This window comes from Aquarana catesbeiana, linkage group LG05 (genome assembly GCF_042186555.1).
Source record: "Aquarana catesbeiana isolate 2022-GZ linkage group LG05, ASM4218655v1, whole genome shotgun sequence".
In the NCBI taxonomy this organism is placed as follows: domain Eukaryota; kingdom Metazoa; phylum Chordata; class Amphibia; order Anura; family Ranidae; genus Aquarana; species Aquarana catesbeiana.
In genome coordinates, this window is record NC_133328.1 from 253,134,762 (window position 1) to 253,149,486 (window position 14,725).

The 14,725-nt window shown below is 45.6% G+C and overlaps 1 protein-coding gene across 1 annotated transcript in view; it reads left to right on the forward strand.

Annotated features, from left to right (window-relative positions):
- The window catches only part of LOC141144737 (uncharacterized), a 397,412-nt gene that overhangs the window by 365,087 nt on the left and 17,600 nt on the right, over positions 1-14,725 (forward strand). The gene's annotated exons all lie outside the window — the stretch shown is intronic.

The following is a 14,725-nucleotide window of genomic DNA, read 5'->3' on the forward strand; positions in this document are numbered from 1 at the left end:
GGGGGTTAGGGGGGTATCCTAGACCTACAGGGGGCTAATACTAACTGTCCCAACACTGTAACTGTCACAAACTGACACCAATGCAGTAAACAGAAAAAAAAACAAAAAAAACTGCTGGTGTCAGTTTGTGACGGGGGGGGGGGGGGGGGTGATTGGGGGGGGGGGATCGGGGTGTTTAGTGTGCCTGGCATGTTCTACTGTGTGTGTGTAGTGTTGTGCACTCACATACCTGTCTTCTCTCCTCGGGCCGGAACAGAAATTACCGAGCCGAGGAGAGATGACATCATTTCCTTTGCTGCTGTTTAGCATACGGCAGCAAAGGAATGATTCGATTGGCCGGCGGCGATCGCGAGGGGGGGGCCACGAACGGATGGCCTCCCCCTCACCTCCGATCGCCGTGGGACAAAAGACGACCGCCTCGGGCACCGGGGGGGGGGTCCGATCAGACCCCCCACCCGCGGAAGGCAAATCACGTACATGTACGTGATTTTGCCTGTCCGTGCCGCCTTGCCGACGTACATCGGCGTGAGGCGGTCGTCAAGTGGTTAAAGACTCAATTCAAGAGTTGGCCTTATCCCAGGATTTATATATATGTATAATTCTGCGCTTAGGTGTAAATATGGCTGCTGCCTCCCCAGGAATCTTCACTGCGTGAAGTAGAGTGCAATATAAACAAAGTAGTAGGTGGCGCTGCCAAGAGACTTAGTAATATATTGACCAAAGCAATCTTGAAAAAGTGCAAGTGCAAATTGTTACCGAGACTCCAAATGATCCTATTGTGCCAAAAACTTCCTCAATAAAAATAAAGAATAAAAAGTGTTTTTTAAAACTGCAAACAGTGCTATGTGCCAAAATCTTCATCCATAAACAGAATAAAGTTCTAATAAGGAAATGTGTGTGTGTGTGTGTGTGTATATGTATGTATGTGTATATATATATATATATATATATATATCTATAGCTATCTCATAGGGGTGCACTAAGAGTTCTCACAGCATTATTCCATCTAGCTAATTGCTTAGTTAGAATAACATGATCCATGGGAGGACAAATGGACTCATTGAATGTCTGTGCACCCAGTGGTCAAGGTGGGGAACTTCCAGACACGTCCACCCACTGACAGTGGTACTGACAGGTCACTGATGGGCGGACCTGGGTGACGGTACTGATGGCGGGCCTGAGTGACGGTATCGCTGGTGGTTCTGACAGGTCACTGATGGCGGGCCTGTGTGGTGGTACTGATGGCGGGCCTGTGTGGTGGTACTGATGGCGGGGCTGTGTGACAGATCCCGATGGGCTGTGTGACTATGTGTACTATGGTGACAGGTTCTCTTTATTGGAGGGGGGCTGTGTGGGGCACAGTAAGGTGTAAAATGCTCAGACAGTTATCAGCTCACTGATCTCCTGCTCTCTGAGGAGAAGCAGCAGGGATCAGATGGTAACCGCTGTGTTTACATTTGTGACCGGCTGTGATTGGACACAGCCGATCGTGTGGTAAACAGCCAATTTCATTGGCTGTTTACCCTGGTCGAGGATGGGCTGTGTCCAAGGGACATGCGCCATCCCTGATCACCGCAGCACGCATCAGACGCGCCTACTCGACTGTTGACAAGTGTGACTGACTGTGATTGGACACAGCTGATCACGTGGTAAACAGTCAATTTCAATTTGGGCTATTTATTTCCGAGAGACACGCGCCATCCCCGATCACCATGCTGCACGCCCCCGCGGCTTATCCTGCTGGACGTCATATGACGCCCAGTCAGGATAATGCAACCACTTCCCGGCAGTCATTTTGCTATATGGCAGGCGGGAAGTGGTTAAGTTACTTTAATAAAAGTTCTTTCTGCTGCCTTTGACACAGTTGACCACCCACTCCTCCTCAACAAACTCCACTCCCTTGGCCTCCATGATTCTGTTCTTTCATGCTTCTCCTCCTACCTATCTCAGCACACTTTCAGTGTCACATACAACACCATCTCCTCTGCTCCTCTCTCTCTCTCTCTCTCTCTCTCTCTCTCTCTCTCTCTCTCTCTCTCTCTCTCTCTCTCTCTCTCTCTCCCCCTCTCTCCCTCTCTCCCTCTCTCTCTCTCTCTCTCTCTCTCCCGGGCCAGTTGATAACCTCCCATGGCTTCCAATACCACCTCTATTATGACGACACCCAGATCTATTGCATATCAGACTGTTTGATTTATATAAGCACATTGTGCGGAGACCTTTTTGCACATTGCACTTTAAAGTATTCATTTATAATTGAATATACCATTGCTCCTTATATCCTTAGTGGATACTATTATGATTTTATTAAGCACTGCTCTAATTTTGATATATCTTAGTGTCTACAAGCTATGGGGCCAATAATTGAAAATTTATTGCACCTGATGTACTGACAGATCTCATTTCTTGAGACACTTATGGTAGAAATACACGATAAGAAAATTGTATGAAAATTTCCGTTCTGCGAACGATTGGGCGGTTATCTACTCCTTGATGCCCAGCAAGTAATACCCGATATCGATATTGTGAACTAAAAAAAACAATTGAAAAATTGTCGTATCGTTTGCGAACGAACGATTTTCTATTTGTTGGTGTGAAGATCGTCCATAAAACATGAGGTGAGACGTCAGCACTACGTGTGAATTCGATTGCTCTTTTAAAGATTTTTTTTGCGATTGGTTAATGTTGGCGACAATTTCGACCAGGGAGCGCAGTTTCATTGGTCAAACGATAATTTTCTAACAGTGTATTCCTGCTATAACAAGGAAAGGAAAGTACAAATACCCAACAAATGACACCTTTTTAGAAAGTAAACATTCCAAGGTATTTAGTAAGAGGCATGGTGAGTTTTTTGAAGTTGTCATTTTTTCCCCACAATTCTTTGCAAAATGAAGATGTTATTTTGACAATTTTGTGGAAAAAAAAGTTATTTTCCACACACAGCATATGCATACCACAAATTACACCCTAAAATACATTCTACTACTCCTGAGTATGGCGATACCACATGTGTGAGACTTTTACGCAGTTTGGCCACATACAGAGGCCCAACATGCAAGGAGCACCATCAGGCGTTCTAGGGACATAAATTACACATATACCATATTTATCGGCGTATAACACGCACCGACGTATAACACGCACCCAAATTTAGGAGAGAATTTTAAGGAAAACAAAACTTTTAGGAGGTAAGTTGAAGGGAAAAAAACTTACATTTAAATGCCCATGATTGCAGCCTTGTCAGTGCAGCCTTGCCCCAGTGCAGCCTTGTCAGTGCAGCCTTGTCAGTGCAGCCTTGTCAGTGCAGCCTTGTCAGTGCAGCCTTGTCAGTGCAGCCTTGTCAGTGCAGCCTTGTCAGTGCAGCCTTGTCAGTGCAGCCTTGTCAGTGCAGCCTTGTCAGTGCAGCCTTGTCAGTGCAGCCTTGCCCCAGTGCAGTCATGTCAGTGCAGCCTTCCCCAGTGTCCATTGCAGCCTTATCCCAGTGCAGCCTTGCAGCTCGTAGTTTGATCCCCTGCGATCCTGAGCTTCAAAATCGCCGACCGCGATATGAAAATGGCGCCGCCGGTGCCGAAATACACAGAGCCGGTCCTCGGCTCTTCTCGGCGGCTCTCGTTCACTTTCGGCTCGACTCGTAGTCCCGCCCGGGATGGGCGTGACTGTGAGCAGAGCTAGCCGAGTACACTCAGCTAGGTTCGGGCGGCGTCGAGTGAAGCCGAAAGTGGCCGAGAAGAGCCGAGGACCGGCTCTGTGTATTTCGGCACCGGCGGCGCCATTTTCAAATCGCGGTCGGCGATTTTTTAGATCTGTCAGCTCAGGATCGCAGGGGATCGACGTATAACACGCACACGCAATTTTCCCCTGATTTTAAGGGGAAAAAAGTGCGTGTTATACGCCGATAAATACGGTAATTTCTAGACTACCTCTTACACTTTTTTGAAGGCCCAGGAGCACCAGGACAATGGAAACCCCCCAAAAATGACCCCATTTTGGAAAGTAAACACCCCAATGTATATTCTTTGAGGCATAATGAGTCTTTTGAACATTTCATTTTTTTCTCACAAGTTTTTGGAAAATGTGTAAAGAAAATGAAAACTTTTTTTTTTACACACAAAGTTGTCCATTTATAAGATATTTCTTTTTTTCAGTTTATACTTTTTATTAATTTTCATATAAACATACAGTTATTTTCAGACTCTTGAACAAGTAAAAACATTTTGCCAGCAATTCACTGCCTCGATCATTTATAAATGCATTATCAATTTTTTCCCCCTCCTTTTGCTTTACCATTCTTTTCCCTCCCACAACCCTGCCAGTATTACTCCCCCCCCCCCCCCCCCCCAATCGATAGACCAAGTAAAGAGTATGTAAACTGGTTCTTATAGTGCCTCAGTTCCGGCAGTTGTTCAGGGTTGTTCTACTCTTCTTTCCTTTCGCCCCTGCCCTCTATATTGCTCTCATACTTTTCTCCTACTAATTCTCCTACTAAGACTTATATAGGGTTCAAAGGGGTATACCCGACCATTGAAGCCAGGGCTTCCACATCTTAATAAATTTACTGTAACTACCCCTTCTAATATAGACTGTCTTTTCTGTCCACACCAACATATCTATTGTCCTAACCCATTCTTCTGGAGTTGGGGGTACGGCTGAAAGCCAGGATTGTGCTATCAGTTTCCTCGCTTGGTAGAGGCACCTCACCATGGCAGTAGTTGTACTACTGTTCCCTGTATTTTCTCCTATCAGACCCAGAACACATACCTTGGCCTCCAGGTCCAGTTTGGTTTTAAACCTGGTTTCTATAGTTTTTACAATCTCTGACCAATATCTTACTAATTTTGGACATCTCCACATCATGTTTATGAGGTCCCCTGTCTCCAGGCATCTGGGGCATTTATCATCCAGTCTGCGGCCAAACCTATGCAACCTCTTGGGAGTGTAGTAAACTCTGTGCAGCAGGAAGAGATGTGAGGCCTGTTGCGACGGAGAGACAGACACCAGCGGGCCAGATTCCAATATCCTTTTCCACTGGTCGTCTGCTATCTCCCCCACGTCAGCCTCCCATCTCTCCCTAGTACCCGAGGTCGTTTTTAGGGTTATCAACCTGTCTGTTATTTGCCCGTATATCATTGCTATCAGGCCTTTGGTACTGTTTATTCTAACTATTTTATTAAGAAGTGGTGCCTTGCACCATTCCAGTGGGCAATTCCTAAATTGACTGTTCAGGGCATGCCTGATTTGTAAATAACTGTAAAATATTTTGTTTGGGATTCCATATTCTCGTCTCAACTCAGTGAAGGGTTTTAAGATGTTATCGTCGAACAACTGGACCAAGCTATGTATTCCGTGACGTTCCCATATCGTATTTTTTTCTATAGTAAGTAATTCCTGCAGGTGTTTATTATGCCATATAGGTGAGAACTCAGTGACACCCTTGTACCCCATGACCCTCTTAACTGTCTGACAAACTTTGGTGACTAGCTTATATGTTGGGAGCTCGCGGTGAAGTGAACCAGCCTCTAATGCTTCCGCTAGAGAATTATGTGGATTGCCCTGTAACATGATTTTGCCGCTGGCATTCGCTGCTCCCGGAATCTCGCATCCCCCTATATGCTGTAGTTGAGCGGCCAAGTAATAGCTATGTGGTTGGGGGACTGCCATTCCCCCTTCCCTGGTGGATTGCTGCAGGGTTTGTAAACTGATCCTGGCCTGCCCTTTCTTCCATATTAGTTCCCTGAATAGAGTGTTTATTTTTAGGAACCAGTTCCTCCCAATCCAAACTGGGGAGCTATGGAGTATGTACAGTAGTTGTGGCATCCATATCATCTTGACCAAGTTGACTCGACCTGCCACAGACAGAGGAAGTCGACACCAAATGTCACTTTTCCTTTTGAATTTTGCTAGAAGGGGGACTAAGTTGTCTCCAATATATTGGTTAGGGTCGTTTGACATACTATTCCCAGATATCTCATCTTCTCTGTTACTTTTAACCTGGATATGCCGCCAGTTAGGGCGCTAGTAGTTGAATCAATCGGCAGAAGCGTTGACTTCTCCCAGTTGATTACCAGGCCCGAGAATTTCCCAAACCCCTCCACCAGCTGTATCGCTTTTTCTAAGGATGGCCCCATATCGCCCAAGAAGAGTAACTCGGCATATAACGCTATCCTTTCTTCCCCGCTTTTCCTCTTGAATCCCTGCAGTCCGATCGAACTTCTCATTACTTCTGCCAGTGGCTCCATTGCCAGGGCGAACAGCAGGGGTGATAACGGACACCCCTGCCTCGTCCCCCTCTCGAGAGGTAGCCTTTCTGAGTATTCATTATTGATCTTTAATCTGGCACTTGGGTGATAATATAAGGTTTTCAGCCATCTGATAAACAGAGGGCCAAAACCGAATCTCTCCAGTACCCACCAGAGATACCCCCATTCCAGGCTGTCAAATGCCTTGGTGGTGTCCAAGGACAGGACAGCTCTGGAACCCTTGTTCTCTACTGGGGCCTGGAGATTCAAATATGCCCTTCTAATGTTTACACTGGTAGACCTGTTAGGGATAAACCCTGCCTGGTCCGGGTGTACAAGTCTTGAAACCTAGTTGCCATTTCGTTTGCTAAAATTTCTATGTCAGAGCATAGCAATGAGATCGGTCTGTATGAGGATGCATCGAGGTGGTCTTTCCCTTCTTTCTGTATTAATACTATGTTGGTTTCTGACATTGAAGAGGGCAGTCTACCTTCTGTAGCTGCCCAGTTCAGTGTCTTCAGAAGCATTGGAAGTAGCACCTCCCCGTAATATTTATAAATTTCCAAGGGCAGTCCATCTGGGCCCGGGGATTTCTAATTGGGCATGTCCGCTACTGCTTGTTTCAGTTCCTCCAGGGTTATGGGAGATTCCAGTCTGGTCTTATCTATTACAGAGAGAGTCAGCAAATCAACACCCTCTAGGAAACTATCTATCTCTCCCCGTTCTGAGTGCCATCGTGACTTGTATAGTTCTCTATAAGATTCAAAGAATGTCTCCTTAATCACCAGAGGGTCGGACGAGATTTCCCCACTTGAAGTCCTGATCATGGAGATTGTTGAGGAGGGAGAATTAGTGTTGGCTAATAATGCCAGCGTTCGATCCACTTTTTTTTGCCTCTGGAAAAGTCTCCTATTTTCAGCGTTTCTGATTGTTTCAATTTTGTACTCCTGCTTCTATGGACTTGGGTCCATCACGTATTCTCTCTAATTCCATCACCTCTTTTCTGATGTGCTCTCCCCTTGCCCTTGATTTCTTCTTTACCTTTTTTACCTCTTGGATAAAGAGTCCCAGACCACCCCCTCCGACGCTGATCCTGAATTGTATTCTAATCTTCCGGATATTTCTTCTGTACCCCCTATTATCTCCAGCCATGTTGGGTTTATTGTCCACAGTCTCTGAGTATGTCTATCGTGAACATTCACCGATAGCGTCAGAGGTGAATGGTCTGATATCCCTCTTGGCCGATATTCTATTTTGTTTACTAGGGGTTATACTTCTCTATTGCCTATGGCCAGATCTATATGAGAGAGTATGCAATGTGACCCCGAGAAGCAAGAGTACTGCCGATCATTTGGGTTACGGGTTCTCCAAAGGTCACACCATCCAATCTCCTTAAGGAGCTGGGCAAACCGTCCCTCTATCGCCCTTTCCACCCGGGCCCCTAGTGGGAACCTATCCAGACCGCATTAAAATCCCCCACCACTATAACCGGGGTGTCGTCTTTATCCTCCACATACTCCAACAAACGGTACAGGATCTCCAAATTAAATGGGGGAGGAATATACAAGTTTGCTATAACAAATGGTTTACCCTCTATAAAACAATGCAAAAAAATATAACAACCCAATGTGTCAATCCTGACATCCCTGCAGGAAAACACCACCCCTTTTTTAACTAATATGCTCACTCCCCTTGAATAAGAGGAGTACACTGAGTGAAATTGTACTTGAAATTTCTTGTTCCTAATTAATCATTTAGACTCGTTGGTCAGGTGTGTTTCCTGCAGGCATATCAGTTCGGTACCATGGGATTCAAATTCTGAAAATACAGTGGATTTTTTGATAGGGTCACCCATACCCCTAATGTTCCATGAGCTTATTCCTACTGTTCTAAACAGCATTGACAAAGAAAAGCAAATAAAAAATAAATAAATAACAAGCGCAAGAAAAAAAAAACTGTCTTAAATAACTGAAAACACAAACAACCCTTTTGCCAAATCCAACCTGTCAAGTGTTCCTGTCTTTCTGCCGGGCAGCATATCATTTGTTTTAAATCAACTGTGACCTCCAAAACAGTCAGTGCCAATACTATGAAAAGAGAAGGGGAGAGCAAAAAAGTGGAACCCATGCTCCCTCTTTCGCATCCCCCATTACCTTCTAAGATTACTTTTCTATTCTTTAATGTAAATAAGTGACTCAAATATCTATGTGCCATTTTTTTTTCCTCCCCATCCCTTGTTCCAATGCAGTGTGACCCTTTATTATTACTTGAATCTCGATTACTCCCTTTCCCTTGGCCAGCCCTGGGGACATACCTTGTGACCCTTCTAACCCCTTCAACCCATTCCGTCCAATACTCCTTCACCCAACCTAACAGTCATTTCCCTTAACCTTCCTTACTCGCCCACCCCTCCCTCCCCCCTCTCCCTTAACCCAAATCCCATGCAACAGTATTACCAAAAAAACATCAACCCACAACCATATACCGTCTCTCATTGGAAACTTTCTCCAACCATCCCCTCCCCCTCCAGCTCACACTGCCAAAAAAAAAAAAACAACCCCATTAAACATTTAATAATTCAAACTCTTTGTACTCCAGCTCTAAAAGTTCTTTTTGTTATCTTCGAGCCACTTTGTGACCCCACCAACAGAATCAAAAAAATGGGTTGCCCCTAAGGCCTCTATGCGCAGACGCGCTGGGTACAACAATGCGTATGGTATTTTGTGGATCCGTAAACTACGCTTAATGGTCGCAAATCCTGCCCTTCTCTTTTGCAAGTCCGGGATACAGTGATATTCTGACTCCATTGTAAAAAAATGTCCCCCTTTTCTCTGGATTTTTGCATCAGTGTCACATTATCTTTATAGCTGAACAGCTTCATGATCAATGGGCTGGGGCGCCCTCCTGATGAAGTAGTCCTAGTGGGCCCTCTATGTGCCCTCTCAATGGCAAAAAGGTGCGAAAATGTCTCAGTCCCAAAAACCTCCCTAAGCCACTTTTCCATAAAAGCTTTAGGACAGGAACCCTCGCTTCTCTCTGGGAGGCCCATTGCCCTCACATTGTGTCTGCGGAGCCTGTTTTCCATTTCGTCCATTTTGAATTTATGTGCGTCTAGCTGGGTTTGCATTATTTTAAACTCTTGCCGCATTGGATGTAAGATGTCTTCAACTTGACTTAGCCTCTCCTCCAAAATGGAGGTCCTCTCCACAGCTTTTTGAAGTTCTTGACTCATGGAATGTAGATCTTTCTTGAGGCCCCTTAACTGATCACACAGATCACTCAATGATCCCCTACAAGAGTTTACTGCACACAATACCTCTTTTAGTGTGGGCTCTGGTTCACTAATTGCGCTTAAATCAGGGGTAGCTTCGATAGTTTTTTCCAGAGGGTCCCTCTCGGGGCTTTTTTTGCTTGCTGTTTTAGTGTTAGCTGGCAGTGTTACTGGCATTTTGCCTAGGCTCTTTCTTTCCCCAGTGCATCCCACCTGTGTCTTCTCATGGGGTGGCTGGTTACCCTTAGCTGGAGAGTGTGAGGGGGTGTGTGCATACCTCTCTAACTTGGCTGCCATTGCAGATGCTGCTTGGTTCCCCTTCTCCTTAGATGAGCGGGTGGTCTGAGCTGATGAACTCTCCTGGGACTGCTGCAGCTGTTCCTTCCCTTTTTTCCCTGGTCATGGTATAACTATGCAGCAGTGCAAGGTAATATGTGAAGGAAAGTGTCAGAAAGTTCCTGGGCAGGTTAAAACGTTGCTAATTATTAGAGCTTTTACGCTCCCCTGGCTTCCCTGTTAAGCATTCACAGCGCAGTACAACAGTTTATAAGTATCACAATTCTACCGTTGTTACCTCTTACTTCTTCCAGGGACTAGGGCTAGTAGACAGCGTGCCCACCCTGGATCACTCCCATCCAGCGTCTCCCCCTCCACACTCCTGGCGTTCGCCGCACGATGTGTCTGCCGAGGCCGACGCCAATCTCCCCACTGGGTCCCGCGGAGTCCTCCCGGCTCTCGCGAGCCGCACAATGAACCGTCGTCAAGGCCGGCCTCCCTCACTCTCCACGATCTCCAGCCGGCCGCACCGCGTCCCCACCAAAGAGGACAAAGGGCTGACAGGGCTAGTACAAAGGTGCACCAAAGTACTCAGCGCTGGGTTAAACTGTTGGGGATGGCAGCATAGGAGCTGGAGCAGGGAGAGAGCTCACACACCACCGCTCACACCAACATCCGGTCACGCCCCCCTTCCATTTATAAGATATTTATAACACGTAGCATGTACAGTACATAGCAAAAATTACACCCCAAAATATATTTTGCTACTTCACCTGACTACCACATGTGTGAGAATTTTACACAGCCAGGCCACATACAGAGGCCCAACATGCAGGATGCACCATCAGGTGTTCTAGGGGCATACATTTCAAATCTAATTTGACTACCTATTACACTTTTGTGAAGCACTGAGGGGCATTGTAGTGGCATGGATGTGGCACTTATGACAACTGATGTGGCATGGGTGAGCACTGATGTGGCACGAATGAGCACTGATGTGGCACGGATGAGAACTGACGTGGCATGGATGTGGCACGGATGAGCACTGATGTGGCACGGATGAGTAATGATGATGGGGATGGATGAGCCAGGGATGGAGCATGGATGTGGATGATGAGCCAGGGATGGTGCATGGTTGAGCATGGATGCAGATGGATGAGCCAGGGATGGAGCATGAATGTGGATGGATGAGCCAGGGATGGAGCATGGATGTGGATGATGAGCCAGGGATGGATGAATGAGCCAGGGATGGAGCACGGCTGAGCATGAATGTGGATGGATGAGCCAGGGATGGTGCATGAATGGATGGATGGATGAGCCAGGGATGGTGCATGAATGGATGGATGAGCCAGGGATGGAGTGTGGATGTGGACGAGCCAGGGATGGAGCATGGATGTGGATGATGAGCCAGGGATGGAGCATGGCTGAGCATGAATGTGGATGGGTGAGCCAGGTATGGAGCATGGCTGAGCATGAATGTGGATGGATGAGCCAGGGATGGAGCATGGCTGAGCATGAATGTGGATGGGTGAGCCAGGGATGGAGCATGGCTGAGCATGAATGTGGATGGGATGAGCCAGGGATGGGCACAGATCAGCGCTGTGGGCACATCGGATCCAGCCCACAGTGCTGCTGTACTGATCGGCAAGAGGGGGAGGAGCCGAACCGGACATGCTCCGGTTTGTTTTCAAGTGATCACTCCGTCATTACACGGAGTGATCACGTAGTAAAGGGCCACTGTCATTGGCCTTTTACCCCAATTTGTGTCACGCCGGGTCTGGGAGACCCGATGGCCATGGACATTCCCAGATGCACGATTCTGGGAGGACATTATAGTACGCCCTCCCAGAGATATCCGACCGCACTGTAGCAATCTTTTGGCTATGACCTGGTCGGCAAGTGGTTAAACTTACTGGCTTTTTGATGGGACCTATGAAGTCACACCTGTCAAGGGGTGGTTGGTCCTTTGTTTTCTGTCTATTGATTGGTTGATGGTTATTTTAATACTGTACACTGTTACCCTACACTTTTCACACGCCTGGCGAAGGGGTCCTGCGTGACTCCAAAATGTTGCACTACCTGTCCTGTGATCATGCTTCAATAAAATAATAATTTAGACGCTATCTGTCAATCCATTATGTGCTGGTAAATCTCCTCATTGTGGCTTTCGGATCCAGTTTCCAGCTGGTGGTTGCTACAGCACCCAAATCTTCTTGAGCTTTATCCAGGAACGTGTGCGATGGGAATATGGCATATTACTTATACTCAGCATGTCCCCCACACCACCAGGCTTTGCAAGCTTCACTGTCCCACCTGTGAGGTCCTGTAGTAAAGACAGATCACTGCTGCTTTTTCTCCTTGTGTTGGATGTCCAGTCTTTTCTCTGTCCCCTCTACTAGTTTTCGTCAGGCAGCCTGTAGTGGATGGGGCTTGCTGGATCTTGTGCACTGGCTCTGATGGTGTCACTGCTATGTAATATCTCAGTTTGCAAAGTGGATTTATATACTGCATGGCTATTAAGAAATATATTTAAGTGAAAGTTTTCTTGTGCCCATAGTTCAGATTTAACCTCTGCATACATAAAGGATTCTTTATAGTAACAGCTATAACAGCTATGTGAAAAATGGAATAGACTTACACAGAAGGGAGCAATTGTTTTAAAAGGTTTTTGTTGTCTTCTGGAACAAAACTGTAGGTATTTTTCCCCACTGACTCAGCAGCTTTGCAGGGCTGGGATAAGGAATTATTTACGTGGTTTGGTAGGACCAGTATCATAAAGATGAATGTGAGGCTACGACTTACAGTAAAAACCTTGGTTTGAGAGTAACTTGGTTTGAGAGCGTTTTACAAGACAAGCAAAATAAATTTTGACTTGATATACAAGTAGCGTCAAGTTACAACTGAGTATAAAAGAGAGGAGAGGCGCCTGTAAGTGTGGCAATATGGTTACATTTAATGAAGGTACAACATTTAGAAACTCACATGGATGATGATTAAAACAGGCATATCTAAGTATGCAGGCATCTCGGGTAAAGCTGTCCACATAGACCATCCTCCACACCGCCATTGACGTCATCCCTTCCACGCTGCTCTCCACGAGCGTTTCAAGCCTTGCTTTCAGATCCCTCTACTGCAGGGTAGTCTTTCTGGTCACGATTGCAGATTGACATCGGTGAGAGCCGGCAGTGCGGAGGATGGTCTATCTGTACAGCTTTACCCCAGATGCCTGCATACTTAGATGTGCCAGTTTTAATCATCAACCATGTGAGTTGCTAAATGTTGGACCTTCATTAATTGTAACCATATTGCTACACTTAAAGGTGCCTCTCTTCTCTTTTATACTCTGTAGCTCCTGCTGGATTTTGCTTCTAATCCCCCTTGTGGAGGCTGCCATTTGTGGATGGACATTTTATGGTTACACAACCTAATCACATTGCTATGATCTTTTTATATGGAATATAAACTGAAAGACCTATGGATAAATAGTTGTGGAAGGAATCATCTGAGTTTCCACTATTTCTTATGGGGAAATTCGCTTTGATATACAAGTGCTTTGGATTACAAGCATGTTTCTGGAACGAATTATGCTCGCAATCCAAGGTTTTACTGTATATATTTACTCCAGGCCCTACCAATGAAACTCCCTTGAGGCTTTCTTAACCACTTGAGCCCCGGACCATTATGCTGCCTAAGGACCAGAGGTCTTTTTCCAATTTGGCACTGCGTCGCTTTAACTGCTAATTGCGCGGTTATGCAATGCTGTACCCAAACGAAATTTGCGTCCTTTTCTTCCCACAAATAGAGCTTTCTTTTGATGGTATTTGATCACTTCTGCAGTTTTTATTTTTTGCGCTATAAACGGAAAAAGACCGAAAATTTTGAAAAAAAATGATATTTTCTACTTTTTTGTTATAAAAAAAATCCAATAAACTCAATTTTAGTCATACATTTAGGCCAAAATGTATTCGGCCACATGTCTTTGGTAAAAAAAATGTCAATAAGCGTATATTTATTGGTTTGCGCAAAAGTTATAGCGTCTACAAACTAGGGTACATTTTCTGGAATTTACACAGCTTTTAGTTTATGACTGCCTATGTCATTTCTTGAGGTGCTAAAATGGCAGGGCAGTACAAAACCCCCCCAAATGACCCCATTTTGGAAAGTAGACACCCCAAGGAAATTGCTGATAGGCATGTTGAACCCATTGAATATTTATTTTTTTTGTCCCAAGTGATTGAATAATGACAAAAAAAAAAAAAATATTTACAAAAAGTTGTCACTAAATGATATATTGCTCACACAGGCCATGGGCCTATGTGGAATTGCACCCCAAAATATATTCAGCTACTTCTCCTGAGTACGGGGATACCACATGTGTGGGACTTTTTGGGAGCCTAGCCGCGTATGGGACCCCGAAAACCAATCACCGCCTTCAGGATTTCTAAGGGTGTAACTTTTTGATTTCACTCTTCACTGCCTATCACAGTTTCGGAGGCCATGGAATGCCCAGGTGGCACAACCCCCCCCCAAATGACCCCATTTTGGAAAGTAGACACCCCAAGCTATTTGCTGAGAGGCATATTGAGTCCATGGAATATTTTATATTTTGACACAAGTTGCGGGAAAGTGACACTTTTTTTTTTTTTTTTTTTTTTTTTGCACAAAGTTGTCACTAAATGATATATTGCTCACACAGGCCATGGGCCTATGTGGAATTGCACCCCAAAATACATTTAGCTGCTTCTCCTGAGTATGGGGATACCACATGTGTGGGACTTTTTGGGAGCCTAGCCGCGTACGGGGCCCCGAAAACCAATCACCGCCTTCAGCGTTTTTAAGGGCGTGAATTTTTGATTTTACTCTTCACTGCCTAACACCGTTTCGGAGGCCATGGAATGCCCAGGTGGCACAAACCCCCCCCAAATGACCCCATTTTGGAAAGTAG